Raw genomic sequence first — 2,045 nt, 5'->3', positions numbered from 1 at the left:
CAGAGACGACTTGAATGGGTAATGAAGAAAAACTTATATTAAAGTTTTCCTTCATTACCCATTCAAGCCGTTTCCAACCATTAAAAATGTATATGCACCCCAACATGGACCTAATGAACCTCCATACCAATTTTGGTGAAGAATCATCCACACTCTGCGAAGTCGCTACATGGACATACAACAGACAGTACTATTATATTTATATAGCTATACTAGCTGACTGCCCATCATATGATGGTAAATTCTGATTAATTTTTGTTCTGGAAATAAAATCTAAATAAATGTTTTACGAACATGTTTTCTAAAAATTAATTATATTATAGTAACAATATATCAATTATGTATAAGGAATGTTTATTCTTTTTTCTAGTATTTCACTAAAACAAATTTTTTTGTGTGTATTCAGTCATCTCCTGTAAGTGGTCCTTGATTAGAAAATTATGTTACGTTAAAATTTCTTTAATTAAACCATGTAAAGAAACTGGTTCTTCAAGAAATTTCTCTGTATGATCAAATGTCTGACCGTGCTATTTATTAACTGTAATGACAAAAGCAGTGGAGTTTATTTTGAAAGACAAAATAAATAATACTTATAAATTTTTTTACTAAATGTTCAAAATATCTCACTTAAAATGAAAAACATCAATAAGATATTTTATCGCCATCTATTGAGTTGAAAAGATAGTTCTTTTTGACACACATGGTTACTGGTGTTTATGTAATATGACATTATCCCTAACTTAATCTATAATGGTATTCGTATTTTTCCAAATATTCAAAGAACTTGCTGTAAGTATAACAGATATATAATAAAGTAAATATAATTAAAGAAGGTAACATATAATCATGATTAAATTAATATTTGAACATATGGTTTCTACTTGATAGCTGAGCATTAAAGTATAAGTTATAACTTATAAATATAACACACTATTTCAAGTATTTGTAATTGAATGTTTTCCCGAATAATCAAAGAGCTTGCTCTATACATGATCAGTTATGAATAAAAGAAATCCCGACTCAACTGAGGATTTAACTATAAGAATAAGCTATTCTACAGTTTTTCTGATAAATCACAATTAATTCATTACACCCTCAGTGGGTACCTTCGCCAGCTTGGAAAAAATATTTACACCATAACGAAAGTTATGTAAATTTCTAGTTGCTTAGAAATAAATTTTATTTTGAAACCTACCAACAGAATATATAAGCAAATCTATTTTGTTTTGGAAACGGCCATACAAATACAACCAACGTAGATACTAAAAATAGGCTTACCCTAATTTAGGCTTAATCACTTTTGGAAATTAAATATTTCCAGCTAAATATTTATTTAAATAATTGTGAATATGATCATTTAAGAGAAAATACCAACTCGACTGGGATTTGAACGCAAAACCTACCAATAGCAAATGTATTTTTGTTTGTTTGGTAGAAAATACTACAAAATTTTAGGACTTAAGAAACGATCGCGAGACATCCACTTGAGATTAACCACAGAACCAACAAAGTAAGTGTTACGAACAGAAAATGGTTTATGATATTTCTCTCGCCACGGAGTAAGTCGAATTGACCGACGTCTTAACTATTTTGTATGCGTTATGGTTTCCTTACTATAACATTTAATTCCAAATGTGTATCTCCAGAAAATCAGGTAGACTTTCAGTAAACAGTGCAAGTCTTTTGTACACAAAAAATCAGATTTTTAAGGAAGTATTTTTTACTAAAGATTTGTCCGTGAATATATCGAATTTTTTTTTACTAGTCCGTATGCAGTGATTTTCATGTTAAGATTAGAAATATTTTTCTTCGTCTCAAAAATCTCAAATTTCATTTGCATAATCTCTAAAATCTCCTAAATACATTTCAAACGTTTGTTTTTAGTAAAACTATATTTTTATCTGTTATTTTTCGGCCTGGCATGGCCAGGTGGCTTGGACGCACGACTCGCAATCTGAGGGGGTAGAGATTCAAACATGCTCGCCCTTTCAGCCGTGGGGGCGTTATAATGTCTCGGTCAATCCCACTATTCGTTTGTAAAAGAG

Source organism: Limulus polyphemus, unplaced genomic scaffold, assembly GCF_000517525.1.
Source record: "Limulus polyphemus unplaced genomic scaffold, Limulus_polyphemus-2.1.2 Scaffold5689, whole genome shotgun sequence".
Lineage (NCBI taxonomy): Eukaryota > Metazoa > Arthropoda > Merostomata > Xiphosura > Limulidae > Limulus > Limulus polyphemus.
The sequence above is the reverse complement of the archived record's forward strand: the minus strand, read 5'-3'. Positions refer to the sequence as shown.